General features: G+C 37.9%; 1 protein-coding gene across 1 annotated transcript in view; it reads left to right on the plus strand.

The window, feature by feature from the left end:
• The first annotated feature begins 503 nt into the window (after positions 1 to 503).
• Positions 504 to 17667, plus strand: part of Sntg1 (syntrophin gamma 1) — an 826637-nt gene continuing 809473 nt past the window's right edge. Inside the window, exons 1-2 of the mRNA XM_036179958.1 lie at positions 504 to 2400; positions 2895 to 2980. The gene's annotated coding sequence lies outside the window, so the exon portion shown is untranslated. The remainder of the gene's footprint in view (positions 2401 to 2894; positions 2981 to 17667) is intronic.

Consider the following 17667-nt stretch of genomic DNA (forward strand, 5'->3'; position numbering starts at 1 on the left):
GCTGCACTAATTTCCTGTGATGATTTATGTCTCTACATGTACAAAAAAACAATTTAAACAATAATTTGTATCAGTTGAAATAACCATGTAACAGAGCAAAGGCAAGAAACAGCCTTTAAAAAAGCTATTTTTATTCTCTGACAAAAATACGGTACCTTCTGAAAGGTATTTAGGCAAACACGTATTTGTTTACATGGATACAAGAAACTTGTTTACATTGGTGGTAGGAAGTGGGGGAAAGTAATTTACCATAATCCTGTCCCCAGGAACCGGAAAATAAAACAGTTCTTCAAAATTAGCTCCCAAACTGTCTTTGTATGCTGTGCTCAGGCACATCATCAGCTGTGTCCTTTGGACTCCTGAGTTGCAAAGTGCCCCAGAGTTAGGTTCAGACTTGGAGTAAGTGAGCGCGGGCCTGGTCCCTAGTCCTTTTTCTGCGAGTGTATTTCTCTATATAGAGTCCTGAAATGAGGGAGGCGCTTGCCTGGGCCTCTCCCAGCAGGAGCCATGAAGAGCAGCAAACAGGGAATGGTCACAAGCCAGGGAAAGCAGGCCAGCGTTTGAGTGCTCTGGCTGTTTCCTCTCCCGCAGCTGCCTAGCCCTTTCCTGTGCAGCCACCTCCCACCCTCATCTTGCAGCCTGCCGGGACGACCTGCGGTTACCGAGCCTCCAGAAGAGAAGATGCGGGACCACAGCAGGGAGCGCGCGGGGAATAATTCCCTAGTGCAGTCCGAGCGGGGGAGAAGCGAGAACCGGTGCGGGCCGGGAAGGGGCATCTAGCTGCACTATTGCTTTCTCATTGCTGGTGCGCTCGGCAGTCATGGCGCCTAAGATGGAACAAAATGTGGGTACAGAAGTCTAAGCTGCACAAGTTCTTTGGCTGGAGCTGGGAGCTGCCCAGGCTCCAATCAGAGGGCCATGGTCTCTCCGAGCACCACAGGGTGGCGGTTTTAAGCAGCAGGCCCCATTTTGCATGCTGTGCATTTCAATTACTCTGTCTTGCTCTATTCGTGGCGGCACCACTTGTGGGTAGAGAAGCCCTCAGCGGCCTCCTATAGGGCCACCAACGCAACCCGTGTCCAGCTCCACAGGAAGCTTCTCTGGTGGAGTGGGGTCTGAGTGCTGAGTCTCGGCTTTGTGCCTAGGTCTTCCCGGAGTCTTTTCCGGACGGCATAGGAGCCCCGTTTACCTAATCTACTACCCTCATTCAGTCCTTTGTTCTGCGAGACGCCCCCGGCCCTGAGGGAGCCCAGGAAATGGGCGGTGGGAGGGTCCGTGCTAGAACGCAATCTCCTGGGCCTAGCCGCCAGCGCATATTTCTGAGGCCTTGGCTAGCTCTCCACCGTGCTACAGCTTCTCAGAAACAAATGTATCCCAAGCCTCTGCCAGTCCCTTCCCTCTGTTTCCGCATTTTCTGTCTCTGTGTGAGAACTGGGTATCCTTACTTTCTCATCTCGGAATTAAACTTAGGTCTGCAAAATATGAATGTGTCTCCGCCCTGGCTGGGAAGCAAGATTTGCTGGGCTCTTCTCGTTTTATGTAATTAAAGACCCACGAGGTTTCCAAAGCACCTCTACGGTTTCCATAGTGCTCAGACCCCTCCTCCTCTCTTTTTTTTTCTCCTCCTCCCCGCTCTCCCCCCCCCCCCCCCGTGCGCGCCTGTGCGCGCCCTTGTTTGTAGTTATTTTTCATTTCTACACGGCTAACTCAGAAGAGGCTAGGGTCTTATTTCCCACGGATTCCTATATCTCCGGAAACACTGACAGCGTATACAATGAAGGATATTATACTGGAGAGACCATTAATCCCCAAGAAATGAGAAATGGAGGAAAAACGGCAAAGCTGGGAGTCCTTGAAGAGGCCTTAGCAGGGAAATAGGATCTGCGGCCCGCTGCGGGGTCCTAGTCCCCTCGCTTCAGCACCGGAGGGGATGGACAGCGTCTCCCAACAGGGAGGCAGCCTTGGGGGCCTAGCTGTGCTGCTGTTGGCTGCTTCTACTGCTGTTCTTGAGGCCACTATCATGGACAAGAGCTGTTGGCAGCTAAAAGGCGATGCCGCCGGTTCCCTTCCTTGATGGATGAAACTCAGCCATCTTCATTCTTCTGTCATTCATAGAAATCCGGCCTCACGGACTTAAACTCTGGGCAGCAACTTCAGAAATAATTTTATGTACGGCACTGGAAGGAATGCAGGCAAAAGAGTGGAGTTGAATTTTTCAGAAACACCAAGGAACCATGAGCACTGCAGTAGGAATTGAAATTCTCAAAGACCCACAGTTCTTTAATTAACAACTTCCCTGACTGGATTGCAGCTGTTGTGGAGATAGTTTTTTTAGCGGTTGGAGATCCTAAACCCCAACATTGGAGAAGCTGAAAAGACTTCATTCCCTCTACTCAGCAGGTATGTGATAATACTATTATGTCCATGTTTCAGCACACACTAATGACTCTGAAAGATTTCAAAGAAAGCATACTATCATTATATGTTGAGGATTAAGGAAAATGAGTACTTCTGGTGGTTTGAAAATGATTATTCTTACATGAGTATCTGAGAAAAATCTCTTCCTTGATAAATTGGTCTGGAATTTTACTTTTCTAAACAATATGTAGATGATTTACATTAGTGTAGCAAACTTTTACTTGGACATTTTCTTACTGCTTAACTAATACCTCTGGGGTATTAGTTAAGTGCATGTCTCACTTATTATTTTCTTTAAAACTAATGTGTGCTGGTGTTTGGTGATCATGTACATTCAGTTAAAAGTGATTCTGGTTGTGTTATATTGCATCTGAAACTGAAAAAGTTGGAAATGGCTCAATCACCTCTTCTAATATTTTAGATGGTGATAACTTGCTGAAATATTTACAGTACATATATATTCCTTTTATATTCAGGGCCACCAAGTGTAGCCAGAACTGTAGACTTATCAACAGAAACCTCAAGCCTCCTCTGTCAACCTTGACTCTCTAGAAGGAAGGAAGTGAGTATCTTCCTTGTGCCTCTTTAAGAGAGTGACATTTTCCACACCCTTCTGACTGATTACTTCTAAAAAAATCAAATCTTTGAAATCAAGTAAGTGATAGAGACTAATCAATTCTTAACAAACTATTTTAAGATTTTTTTCCTTGATACTTCTATCTAGACTCTTCCTCTAAAGCTTTAAAATTACAGCTTTCACAATGACCTTGATAAGCCTTGTGCTTTAATGGAAAGGTTTTCTGTGTAAAACCAGTCACACAAATGTGTATTCCATGCACGGCATTTCAGAAAGAGCTCACCTAATTCCATTGAGCACATTCTGCTCAGCGGAGACCTTTGACTCACAGGAAGAATTCTCATAGTTGTGATGGCATATGCTTAACCAAGTCTGTGGAATGAGTTTGTCTCTTAGAAAAACTGTAGTAATTTGGAAGTTTTTATTTCTTTTAATTTTTTAAACATGTATAGCTCAAAATAAAATACCTTTATATCAGAATCACACTAACTCTCACTTTCTCAATTTGAACACCTAATCCTCTGAGAAAGGGTGATACTTGTTGGTGGACTAATGACTACTGTTTTATATTGACTAAGATTAAAAATTCTACTCCGATAAGTTGTCATTTCTTAATTATATCCACCTCTCACCAAGAAACTGCTTGTATCACACACAGAGAGCAGAAACTCCTTGGGGACAGAGTTGCCCCAGATAGGTCAGAAATGATCATTAGAGGACTAGAAGGCTACATTAATTGATGTAGATTCCTCCAGTGTACCTAGTACAGAATTGTTTTCTTATTGTAGGCCAAGAGATGTTGAAGCAGATTGCCACACAGAAAATGTAATCACATTTAGGAGAGTTGCAACATGTGAATAGACTATTATTTTGGTTGTTAATTCATTAATGTAAATGGACTCCCCAAGTCAGTGGAGCATAAAATAAAATATGGGAATGTGTTCTGGAATGAAGCCTGTGTGTCTTATGACTGCAGTTCCTTTCTTGGTGGTGGAGGGGGCAGGCTTTCTCCATGTGGAACAGAAACTGAATAAAGTAAAAGTTACCTTTACCTAATCCCTTTGCAGATTTGGTCACTGAAGTAAATAATTCTGATTCACCACACCAATATTAAGAAAGTGTATTGAAGCTCTTACCAGTTGCTGTCTCTTGAGAAATGTAACACTGAGATACAATTTTTCTAAGCCTATTTAGTAGCTGTTTAAAGGTTAATCTCTAATCACAAATAAATGAATAAATAAGTGTATCAACAAATAAGTGAACCAATAAAGGAATAAGAGGGTTACTGAAAATCAGCCTTCATTTTGATTCTACTCACCTCTGAAAAGAAATTAACAGTTCATTGGAAAAAGTGTCTCCAATGCATGCAAGCAGTCCCTGCCTTGGTGGATATTTTCTCTTATATTGGAAAAAAGATGTCCAGGTTTTACAAGTATCAACTCAATTAGTATCTTAATCCTGGAAATGAGTTGAGTCCTGGAATCTGTTCTACTGTTTTTTTCCTTTTTGTCTAGAGATAGCAGGTTGGGAAGGAATTCTTACTCAAATCTTTACATTATAAAATATCATAAAAACAGGACATGGAAGCCAGGCAGTGGTGGCATAGGCACTCAGGAGGCAGAGCCAGGTGGATCTCTGTGAGTTCCAGGCCAGCCTAGTCTTCAGAGCAAGATCCAGGACAGGCACCAAAACTACACAGAGAAACTCTGTCTCCAAAAAAACCAATCAACCAAATAAACAAACAAACAAACAAAACCAACCAAACAAACAAAAAAAATAGGACATGGATACTTGATTGATAAATCAGACCTCTAATTTAAGCATTGTGGAGGCTGAATCAGGAGAATTGTGGAAAGTTTGAGGCCCCTCCCCTGTGGATACACAGTGGGCTGCAAGTTAGATTAGGCAAAATATTGAGATTCTGGCCCCCAAAAAATCTGAAACCCAAACTCAAATACAAACTGAATCATAAAATCAAAAACAATTTGTCTAAACTTTTGTATAGACGACCTAAATGTTAATTAGCTCTCTAAAAGTAATTAGCATTAATTGTAGATCCTTTAAATTTGAATGTTCAGAGTTTATCTTTGAAGTTGTTAATTTACTTGAGTTTTAATAAATTAAAAATATTTAAAATATGAGATTATTATTTTCAGATTTAACAAGATCCTTTGATAGTTGGTATTATTTTACTATTTAAAAGCTATATTTATAGAAAATGAATCTACTCACTGCAATCTGACACATAAAGAAAAGTCACTAGTGAAGAAAAGAATATTGTTAGCCAGAAATAGATCATTGTACCTCTCCCAATACCTATACAGTGAGCAAGAGCAGAACACTCAGATGGATAGCACATTTACTTAGTATTTTCTTCCTCTGTAGCTGAATGTGCTAAATATGGTATGTTGCAATGTCAAACATGCTATATATTATGTTGAAGAAAACAAGTGCTGTTTGGCTGTAAAATCACCAGGCTTCCTGAAATGGTGATGTAAACTGAGGACAGGTCACTCAAATTACTGATGCTTGATATTCTTACCCCAAGTGGGGAAACTTTTATCAGCCAATAAGAAGCAGATCTTTTCATATAGCTACAACTATATTTCTTTCTTTCTTTCTTCCTTCCTTCCTTCCTTCCTTCCTTCCTTCCTTCCTTTCTTTCTTTCTTTCTTTCTTTTTTTGGTTATTCAAGACAGGGTTTCTCTGTGTAGCTTTCCACCTTTCCTGGAACTCGCTTTGTAGACCAGGCTGGCCTCGAACTCACAGAGATCCATCTGGCTCTGCCTCCCGAGTGCTAGGATTAAAGGTGTGTGCCACCAACGCCCAGCTACCTATATTTCTTAAATGTTAATTAACCAAATAAATGTTATATATTTTATGGAAAATTAGGAAGTGTGAGTATGATGCTCTGTGAGTCTCTTGAGAAATTCAGTACTGTATCTCTTAGGTCTTATGAAGAATTTCTAACAGCATTCTAACTCATGGAAAAGTTTCCTGAAAATTGCTGCATGTCAAGGATGTAGGTAAAAACTCTCTTGGTGAAAATATAAAAATTTCCTGATATTAGTTCTGTTTTCTCACCTCTGTTCTTGATAGGCAGAATTTTGTTTAAAAATATTTATCATTCAATATTAGAGCCATGTTTTCTACCAGTTAGTCGAATTTAGGTCATGATGTTTCTTCACTCTAACAACCATCTTTGTGTCATGATTTTCTTATCTATGAAAGATTAATATTTATCACTAATAGTGTGGACACAGACACTCAGGAGACTTTATAAACTTTGAAACTAAAATCAGCTGAAGAAAGTGTTTAGTTTGATAATTGTCAATGGGGATGGAGTGAAATACAGACTCTGTGTGGCTGATTGTTGGGATTAAATGGCAGGTATTGTGAAGGTTCACATATCTCTTCAGGAACTCCCAATTTTCATTGAATGTCACAATTTGATTTTGTCACATGGAATTTTCTACAATATCATGCATTAATATTATATTTGTGTAGAATTTTAAACTATCACTAAAATATGCTGGTAGTATGTTTATGAAATAAAATTATTTTTTGACACAATAGTCACTTTTAATATGTTTTGTAGAAAAATATTTGATGAATGGACCAGAGCATAAAATATTATAATTATTTGGGTGTAGAATTTTTTATTGTGAGAACTAACTTGTTTCTTCTATAAAAGAGAAAGAATGGATGTTAAAGATTTGAAGAAAAGAATACAAAGTAAATATAATTTCTTATGCCTGATACCTTTGTCTTTTATCATTGTGAAGCTTGCTCAGAATTGTAAGAATTCAAAAAATTAGAGATCACTCTGTTTTTTAGTGATTTGACCTTAACTTGCCAGCACAGCTAGAATACTGAAATTTATTAAACAGTAAAATCTGTGTTAAGTAATTCATTAAATATTTGATAATTATTTATCTAATTTATTGTATGTACACTCATACATTTAAAATAAAAAAAATTGTAATATAATTACAGGTTTTTATTACATAATTATTATACTTAGCAAATATATTATCATCCATTCATAATTTTAGCTAAGGATTTCCTTTTTTCAAGAAATGAAAACTTGGTTAATTATTCACAATAAATGAGTAAGAGGGCAATCTTTTAGAAATTTTACTGAATATAACAATAATGTGTCAAAAGATATAAAACTTGTAAAATGATTAAACAAATAAAAGAGGATAATACTTTTTGTCCTCAAAAAATATGTGATAAGGAATAAGTATTTAATATGAAGAAAATTTAATTATTATATAGGTGAGAAAACAGCTTTGCATGATGAAAATGAAAACTATGTCAGGTACATACAACATCTGAGTCACAACATGCTTTTCTTCCATTCATGATTATGTGGTGGTCTTGGCTAAATCAGTTTATTTACTAGCTCATATATATTTTCTTTCTTTCTTTCTTTCTTTTTTTTCTGGGGCTGAGGACTGAACCCAGGGCCTTGCACTTGCTAGGCAAGTGCTCCACCACTGAGCTAAATCCCCAAACCCTCATATATTTTCTTGATTATGTAGTAATGTACTGTACACAATCTATCATGTGAGTAGGAAAATTTGTAATATTACAGTACTCTTCGACTACAAGACTAACAAATAGATCAACCAAATTAAAATTATATAAAATGTCTCTTAAATTAACTCAGAGATAATATCATAGATGTCAGATAAGCATATTAAACTCTTTTCCATACCATCTAATTAGAAAAATAATTAGAATTGAACACTAAAATAATAAATACTAATTCAACTAAAATGTTTACTAAAGTAAATAAGTAAAACTAGAAAATCAAAATACCAAATTCCAAAACACTGACAGTACCAATTGCTGGAGAGGTCTTACAGGAATAGGAGCTCTTATTCAATGCTGGTATGAATACACAGCTTTAGAACCACTATCCCAAGACAGTTTGGAAGTTTTTTTCTAAGTCTAAACATATGTTTATTAAAGACTCAGAAATCATACTACATGAAATGAGCCCAAATGAATTGAAAGCATTTATCTATACACAAATTTGCCCAGGAATATCTATACTGGGTTTATTCATAAATGCTAAACTTGGGGCAACCAATATATCCCCAAGCAGGTGAATTCCTCCATAAACTCTAACACTGAGAGACACAGTGTACCATGTGATATGAAGAAGTGCACATTGGGATTAGATTTGCAGATTGGTGTAGCTCATAACCTTTGACACCAAAGCCTCTCAGTGTAGTGGGTCATACTAATGGTAGAGTAACATTCTGTTCACTGTAGAAAATAAGGAGTTGTTTGTACTTCCTTAGATGTGATATTTATATCAACACCCCATCTTCACAGCTTAAGGAACAGTGAATAAATGGAGCAGAAAGAATGGTAAGAGCTGGAGGAGTTGTAGGTGGACTTTTCTTTCCTGCCCACCATTTCCCAAATAACTGACACAGAGACTTAATTTAATTATAGATGCTTAGCTGATAGTCTGGGCTTGTTGCTAACTTGTTCTTACAACTTAAATTAACCCATTTCTATTCATCTACATTCTGCCATATGGCATTACCTCTCTTTCATCTTGCATCTCCTGTTTCCTTTCCATATGTTACTGGCAACTCATCTGACTCTGTTCTTCTTTTTACCAGTCTCCTTAGTCTGGCTTTCCAGCCTAACCTTATCTTGTCCAGCTACTGGCCAGTCAGCCTCTTTATGAAACCAATAACAGCATAATTTACACAGTCTAAGGGAACATTTCACAAGGACTGCCATGCAATGCTGTCATCCTTATGGTCACATGTCTATTTTACACATGAACAAACAGAGATTATCTATACAAGACCTGTACAAGATCTAGCACATCAAAAATTCCAAACATGGAGAGGAGATGGGCTCCTAAGGCCACCTTAACAGCTGAGAAGCTATTGGCAGTTGATGACTGCTTGGTGAAGGAGAGACACTTTATTCAGGAGTATAGTTACTGGAAGGTTGTCCATGCTCCAGTGGTTGGCCATATGTCCATTGGATTGGGAAAAGGGGGAATGATAATATCGAGTACAGGGACTTTTGAAAACAATAACACCAATCTATATAACTGTGATTATAAATACACATTTACATACATTTTCTAAGCTAATAAAATGTGAAATAAGAAGAAAAAACTCTAGAAAGCTACATCAACTGACACAAATGGGTATGCCATTTGATGGCAGACATCTATCGCAGGTCTTTGATGGAAGCAGGGAACTTATGAGAACTTTGTATTTTCTGATTGATTTTTCTGTAAACATAAAACTCAGTTTTTGGAATGACATGCACAAATATCTGCATTCAACTCTAGGACTGAACACTGCTATTATTCTGTACACTTGTAATACTATCACTTAGCAAGCACCAGCAGGAAGATCAGGAGTTCAGTGTCATCTGGGGATACATGGTACCCTATCTCATAAAAGAGTCTTTAATGTTTTTCAAAAGTAGAAAATTTCTATATATTTAAAAATTAAGAAACATTTTACCTGTAGAATGACAGAATATTTTAAATAGAGCAATAATGAATACCACACACAAGAAATTGTAGAGCACAGATAATTAAAGGTAAATTTCTAGTCTGAAATATTTTTTAGAGAGTAAATGTAAAATTAACTAAGAGCTTCAATATAAATTGTAAAGATATGAAAAAATGCAAAATTGAAGTAAGGCTATATTTAATATAAGCATGCAATTAGCATAAACAAAGAAAAAAAAGCATAGAAAAGCCAATAGAGGAAAAATTGATTCTTTAACAACTTGTTGGCAGAATGCTGGACTTGTGAAACATTCCCAAGTAAGAACTGACTAGAGCAAACAAACACATTGTTCATAACTTTAGTAAGAATGGTTTTCCAACTATATGGCTTTCACTGAGTTGACCTGTGCTTCAAGATCTCCCATATATAGCCTGTTGAGTGGCTGAGATAAAAGGAAGCAAGTGATCTTGCAGGGATAAATCTGTCTAATACTGTGTACTCCTGACTGCAGGTATCATGGCTGTTGTGATTGGAGCTTGAATCTAGCTATGGGTATCTTATTAAGCAATTCACCTCTTTGTCTTAATTTACCTAACAGAGTATTGCATGAAGAGGCATAAAGTTGAAAATCTAACCAAAGAAAAACAAAACCCAGAGTACACAAGAAATTTCTGCAAGCAATAAAGGAATTGGATTGTTATGGAAAGAGAAATAAATTTTATATGGTTTAAAGCCAGGTTGCACTGAGTAGTTAAACTATTCTAGAGAATATAAAAAGAAAAGATGTTGCAAACAGAATATCTGTATTATGGTTGAAGATAAAATGTCTACAGCAAGTTTGGATGTTAGAATCATACTTCCCAGCCAGTTGGGCTCCTTTCCTAGGTGAAGGAAACTGAGAAGTGAGGCCTTGCAAGTATGTCACTGGGCTGTGCTTTGAGGATATATATATATATATATATATATATATATATATATTTTTTTTTTTGAGACAGGATTTCTCTGTGTAGTTTTGGTGCCTGTCCTGGATCTCGTTCTGTAGACCAGGCTGGCCTCAGACTCACAGAGATACACCTGGCTCTGCCTCCTCCCAAGTTCTGGGATTAAAGGTGTGCACCACCACTGTCACCCAGCCTGAGGATTATTTGTAGTCCTTAGTCCCTTTCCCTCTGCTGGTATCCTGTCCTTCCTGAACTTATTTCTACCTACCACATATTGCTTTGACATGATGCTCAGCTTCTTCCAGGTTTAGAATAAGTAGGTCAAAGGGCTATAGACTGAAATTAGGAAGCCATTAGCCAAACAAATCTTTTCTCCTTTTGTGATGTTCTCCCAGGTAGTGAAGTAATAGTGATAAATACTTTAGATTTAAAATTTGGCTACTGATGCATGAAAAGAATCAAATGCAAAGCATAATACAAAAAATATTAACAGTCCCCATGCAGGAACATTAAACACAATTCTTAAGACTCAGTTGCATTTGTATGAGTAAGGCAAAAGCATCTTAATTATTTATAAAGTCACAGAGCTGTTAATAATTAGGAAAGGGTTAGCAAGATGGCCCAGTGAGTTGAAGCACTTGTCTTAAAACCTGATGATCTGAATTTGATCCCTGAGACTTACAAGTTGCAAGGAGAAAACTTCTTGAAGTGTTGCTTGACCAGCACATGTACTTTGGCAAGTGTATGCCAACCCATATTCATAAGCACATGCATGTTCATATACAAACAAAAGTGCTTTGTTAATCTGATGCTGTATATAAAGTGTATATATGTATACATATATATACATATATATACATATATATGTTATTTAGTAGCATATTTTATATGATTACCATGCATTCAAAAATATTGTAAGGAGTGTGCTTTTATTAGTTTTTCAGGTTGCTATTGCAAGTAATGGATTTCATTATGATATTTATACACACACATATACATATGTATATATACATATGCATATATATATATACATATATATTTATAATACTTTGTTCATATAAGGTTATCTTCCCTATTGTTTTCTTATGCCTTCTACCCTCCTCTGGCTGTTTCTTTCTCCTTCAGAATCCAATTTTTTTGCTTTATTTTTATTTTCATTTCTTTTCCATTACCGTCATTTACCTTTTTTGGTAAGCATTTTCTTCCCCACTCATGAACTTCTCTTTAGTTTCATACCCTCTTATAAACACACACACACACACACACACACACACACACACACACACACACACACACTTCATTTTTGAAAAATTTTTTATAAAAAATAATATTTTCTAACAATATATTCTGATCATGATTTTCCCTTCCCCCAATTCCTCCCTAGACACCCAACTCCATGCTTTCTTTCTCAATTAAAAAAAAAAAACAAAAAAAAAAAAAAAAAAAAAACAGGGATAAGTTCAACCAAACCAAAACCATAAAAATCAACATAAAAGAAACAAACCAAAACCATTGGAAAACATATTAACGAAAGTCCTATAAGACAAAATTGCCCAAACAAAGCAACATGAAATAGTCTCCAAACATACCATTGAATTAATTTGTTTTGTGTTAGTCATCTAATGCTGATCTTGAGGCCTACCCTGAATTGTAGTTAATATACACAGTGAGATTGCATAGGAAAAAAATCTATTTTTTTTTTCCATTGCAAAAGAGTGTCAATTACAGATAGATTCTTCTTTAGTCTTGAGAGCACAAGTCCTTGTTTTCCTCTCGTGGCTAGGACACAGTCTGACTTAATAGAACCTCTGTATGCCCCGTCCATGCTGCCATAGTCTCTGTGAGGCCATATTGTAAGGGTGTCTCATATTGTGAGAATCACTGAAGGAAGATCTCAGTCCCAAATAGTATGTTAAAGCAAAGAGTGTTTATTCTTCAGAAACACCCAGCATTTAGTGTTGACTACTTTACAAAATGATAACCCAGAGAGGAATGTATAGGCAGGCTCCTTTTAAGCACAGTTAGGGGATTTTCAGGCACAGGTAGGTCATCTCAAACATGATTGGTCAAGCAAGCAGCATTTATACTAGTATACTTTTTATTGGCTGAGATTTTAGTTTTACCATCTTTGGATGTATTTGGGCAAATTTGGGCAAGTCTGAACATGTCTCAAAGAGGGTTGCAGGAACTGTCTTTATTTAGTCACTGCCTGAAGATACAATAGGGTGCTGATTCAGGTTTGGTACATGCTATCTCCCACATCCCTAATGTCAGGAGTGGCAGGCTAATGGCCTTTGCCCATGTTTTTTTTGTTTGGGTGGAATGTTCTGTAGTTATCGATTAAGTCCATTTGTGCCATAACATCAGTTAAGTCCATTATGTCTCTGTTAAGTTTCAATTATCCAGAGGTGAAAGTGGGGTTTTGAAGTCTCCCACTATTAATGTGTGGGGTTATATGTGATTTAGGCTTCAGTAATGTTTCTTTTACATATGTGGGTGCCTTTGTGTTTGGGGCATAAATGTTCAGAATTGAGACTTCATCCTGGTGGATCTTTCCTTGGATGAGTATGTAATGTCCTTCATCATCTCTTTTGATTGATTTTAGTTTGAAGTATATTTTGCTGGCTATTAGGATGGCTACACCAGCTTGCTTCTTAAGACCATTTGATGGGAAAGTCTTTTCCCAGCCTTTTATTCTTAGGAGGTGTCTGTCTTTGAATTTGAGGTGTGTTTCTTGTATGCAGCAGAAAGATGGGTCCTGTTTTCGTATCCATTCTGTTTATCTGTGTCTTTTTATAGGTGAGTTAAGTCCATTGATATTAATAGATATTAATGACCAGTGATTGTTCGTCCCTGTTATTATTTTTATTTTTTCATTGCAGTGTGTGTGTACTTCTTTTCTTTGGGGTTTACTGCTTTGGTGTTACCTATTTCCAGTGTTTTCATGGGTGTGTCTGCCTTCCTTAGGTTGGAATTTTCCTTCTAGCGCTTTCTGTAGGGCTGAGTTTGTGGATAAGTATTTTTTATATCTGATTTTGTCTTGGAAGGTCTTGTTCACTCCATCTATGATGATTGAAAGTTTTGCTGGGTATATTAGTCTAGGCTGGCATCCATGGTCTCTTAGTGTGTGCATTTTATCTGTCCAGTTCCTTCTGGCTTTCAAAGTCTCCATTGAGATATTGGGTGTTATTTTGATGGGTTTGCCTTTATAAGTCACTTGGCCTTTTTCCTTTGCTGCCATTAATATTCTTTCTTTATTCTGTACATTTAGTTGTTTAATTATTATGTGGTGAGGGGATTTTTTGGGGGTTCTTGTCTGTTTGGTGTTCTATAGGCTTCTTGTATCTTCATTGGCATTTCCTTCTTTAAGTAGGGAAAGTTTTCTTCTATGATCTTGTTAAATATATTTCGTGTGCCTTTGAGTTGGTATTCTTCTCCTTCCTCCATCCCTATCATTTGTAGGTTTGGTCTTTTCATGGTGTCCCAAATTTCTTGGACATTTTGGGTCATGACTTTGTTGGTTTTATCGTTTTCTTTGACTGATGAATGTATTTCTCCTACCGTATCTTGAACACCAGAGATCCTCTCTTCCATCTCTTGCATTCTGTTGGTTATACTTGTATCTGAAGTTCCTGTTTGTTTACTCAGATTTTCTATTTCCAATATTCCTTCTGCTAGTGTCTTCTTCATTTTTTCTATTTCCGTCTTCAGGTCTTGAATTGTCTCCCTTGATTTTTCATGATTATCATTCCAGGATTTATTCTTTTCTCCTGCTTTAATTGTCCTCTGTTCTGTTTTTTTTATAGCATTCTTCTCATTTTTTGTTTGTCTGTTCCTCTACTTTATTTTTGATTTCTTCTATATAAGGCTCTAGCCACTTCATGATGTTACTTATAAGGTTTTCTTCTTCTTCTTCTTCTTCTTCTTCTTCTTCTTCTTCTTCTCCTTCTCCTTCTTCTTCTCCTTCTTCTTCTTCTTCTTCTTCTTCTTCTTCTTCTTCTTCTTCTTCTTCTCCTTCTCCTTCTCCTTCTCCTTCTCCTTCTCCTTGTTCTTCTTGTTCTTCTTGTTCTTCCTCTTCTTCTTCTTCCATTCCGTGATGTTCAGGTCTAGCTGTTTGAGAAGGTCTAGGTTCTGGTGATGCTGTATTGCTCTTTATTTTGTTGTATGTACTTCTGCCTTGATGTCTGCCCATATCTTCTTGTGTTTGTTCTTGGTCTTATCAGTGTACTTGATCCAGAGAGAGTTGACAGATTTAGGGAGCCTCTCTCTGGTCCAGATGGAAGCTCTGGGCTAGATGGGAACACTGTTCCAGATGACAGTGATGGCTGGATAGGAGCTGGGGCTGGACTCTGAGTCTCAGGAAGTCCCTGGGGTCTCCTTATTTTGTCCAGATGGGAGCTCCTCTTGTCAAGATGGGTGTTCCTCTGGTCTCTGGTCCAGATGGGAGTTCCAGGGCAGGATGGAAGCTAGCTTGGGGCTGGTCTCTGATTCTCAGGAAGTGGCTGGGGTCTCCAGTATATGGGTGTGTGGTAGGGTGTGGAGCCTGTAGTGTCTTCCTGCAGTCTTGGAAAAGGGGAGCCTTCCCGCAGGGCCCGCAGATTGGCAGGAAACTGGGGCCAAGTTGGTCAGTTCCTCCCGTAGTGTCCTGTGTCCAGCGGTGGGACCCAGGTACAGTTGCCTCTGTGACTATAACCCAGGCACTCACCTCTGGTCCAGATGTGAGTTCCCGGGTGGATGGGAGCTGGTGCTTGGTCTCTGAGTCTCAGGAAGTGGCTGGGGTCTCAGGCAAATGGGTGTGGGTCAGGGTGTGGAGTCTTGGAAAAGGGGAGCCTTTCTGCAGGGCCTGCTCATTGGTAGAAAACTGGGGCCAAGTTGGTCAGGTCCTCCGGGAGTGGCCTGTGTCCAGAGCTGCGACCTAGGCACCTTATCCTGTATTTTTATATCATGTCCCCCCCTTTTTTGTAAGAAAGATTGACTATGACCATAACAATTTGTAACCAACAACCTAAATATAGACAAACATCTATAATTCATCGTTTTGGGAATGTGGGCACAGTTTTTTTAGGCTACTTCCTGCTGGTAATTTACGGGAACACAAAGAAAAATTAAGATTATTTTCAAGTCCTGACTAAAGTATTCTGTGAGGCTGTATTCTCTGAGCCAGTTGCCTTGAAGTTGATTTTAGATGTTGAATGATCTGGGCTGTGGTGTCATTGGAAACCTTTCAGGGGGTCTTGACTGGTCAAACCATATTAGCCTGGAAGCAATCCACAGGTTCAAATCTTCTGTGAAAGCAAAAGCAGAACCTCTTTTCCAAGGCAACATATCCTTAGAAATAGATTGTGAAATCAAGATATCTTTAAAATATACATATTGATTCAACTCAGCAACTTTTACAACCAAATGTCTTTCTGCAGTTAAAACTCCCAAACACAACACAATCTAGATTATATCCATCTTTATATGGCTTGTATTTTTTTATATTACCTTTACTGACACTTTAAAGACTTTGTTTTTTTAAAAACTATTTCTTTATATATCTGTCTATATTCCTTTTCCTTTCTCTTCCAAGCCTATATACATTGTTACACACAACATAAACCATATAGAGAATTATTTAATCTGAATCTGACTTATTGTGGATCTATTGCTTTAAACTGTAGAATGATTAGGACTGAAATGGCAGCTTTGGCTGATGGCTCTGCCTACCTCAGCTTCTCAGCATGGCAGAACTGTGTTTACATCCAGCTCTGGGAACCATGTTCACCATTGACTCTGTGTCTATGTTTCTGTCCAGCAGTGTGTAGCCTAGAAATCTCTCTCTCTTTTTTTAAAGCTATATCTAACATACATCATTTTGTGCAGCTTGCAGAAACCTCTGTGTAACTTGGCTGTAATCCACCATGCATGCTCCAGCCTGCATGCCATGAACCTGCCACAGCCAGGAGACACATCATTGTACCTAGGCCCACCATAAGTGACATGAACTAGGGAGATGCTCTTAGCTATATTTATAATCTCTTCTTAAGCTCACTCAGATTTCAGGTGGAAACTCTTGTCCCCATATGTAGGCACCATTTGAAGCTGAAAGTCTTTCTGTGTCCCACCTGGCTCACAGTCAGGACAAATCCCTCACTTGCTGGTCCTATAGCCACTCAGACTCAAATAAACACACACAGGCTAATGTTATTTTTAAACTATACCCATGACAGGTTTCTTGTTATCTAGTTCTTATATCTTAAATTAACCCATTTTTATAAATCTGTAATTTGCCACATGATTTGTCCCTATCAGTACTTTTACATGCTGCATGTCTCCTCTGCTCTGCTTTTCTCCTTTTTCCTCTCTCATTAGAATGTCTCACCTAATCCTATTCTGCCTCACCATTGTCGAAATAGCTTTATTTATCAACCAATCAGAGCAACACATATTTACAGCATGCAGATCAATATCAATCATCAGGGATTTTTTTACCCCTGAGTTTTTTGTTGGTAAAGTTTATTTTTGGTATAGAGAAAAGCTACTGAACTTTTAGGTAGATAATGTATCTTATTACTTTGCTGAAAGTGTTTATTATGTATAGCTGGGTACTTTTTAAATTTTTATCAGTGTGTGTGTGTGTGTGTGTGTGTGTGTGTGTGTGTGTGTGTGTGTATGTGTGTATTTGTAGGGCACTACTTGTTTGTCATGCCATTTATGTAGAAGTTAGAAGGCATTTTTTTTTTTAAATTTGGAAATCAGTTCTCTTCTTCCCCTGTGTTTCCAGGGATTGGTTTTAAGATGTCAGATTTTTGTGGTTGGTGATTTTGTCCCCTGAACCATCTCCCTGGCCTGTCTAAAAATATTAAATATAGTATAATATTTGCAAGTAGGGATATTATAACTTTTTCCTTTCCTATTTGTATCCCTGCTCTTATTCATTGGACTCATAAAATATTGGGAAAAGGCAAGGCAATCCTTCACAGAAGGATTGATGGCAGACTTATTTTCAAATCATATTACAATACCATAGTAACAAAAGGAGAAATTATGTCACAGGAATGCAGATTAAAACCACAAATAGAGGTTGGGATTTAGCTCAGTGGTAGAGCACTTGCCTAGCAAGTGCAAGGCCCTGGGTTCAGTCCTCAGCTCTAAAAAAACAAACAAACAAACAAACAAACCCACAAATATAGGTAGTTAAAATTTTAAAACATGAAAATTCGTATGCATGATGTGGGGGAAT

This window comes from Onychomys torridus, chromosome 2 (genome assembly GCF_903995425.1).
Source record: "Onychomys torridus chromosome 2, mOncTor1.1, whole genome shotgun sequence".
In the NCBI taxonomy this organism is placed as follows: domain Eukaryota; kingdom Metazoa; phylum Chordata; class Mammalia; order Rodentia; family Cricetidae; genus Onychomys; species Onychomys torridus.